Source organism: Rhagoletis pomonella, unplaced genomic scaffold (genome assembly GCF_013731165.1).
Source record: "Rhagoletis pomonella isolate Grant_MI unplaced genomic scaffold, Rhpom_1.0 Rhpom_scaffold_00002, whole genome shotgun sequence".
Classification (NCBI taxonomy): domain Eukaryota; kingdom Metazoa; phylum Arthropoda; class Insecta; order Diptera; family Tephritidae; genus Rhagoletis; species Rhagoletis pomonella.
This window is the reverse complement of record NW_023458556.1, coordinates 46508924-46509173: the sequence shown is the minus strand read 5'-3', so window position 1 is coordinate 46509173 and position 250 is coordinate 46508924.

The window sequence follows — 250 nt, the reverse complement described above, 5'->3', positions numbered from 1 at the left end:
GCTTACAATATGCCAGTGCACACACTTTGCACTTTATCATAATATGAGCATATGTACATACATAGGTACCAATAAATTAAGATAAGCTATTTTAAATCGAACTTTACTCGAATTAAACTTATACGTTTGCCCCCACTGTTTAGATACTTTGATCTCCCCTGCTGGCTGGTCGATATCAATCTACAATTGACCAATTAAATTGTATTCATTAACAACTTTCGCGCTTGGAATAATGATAATAAAAATTATT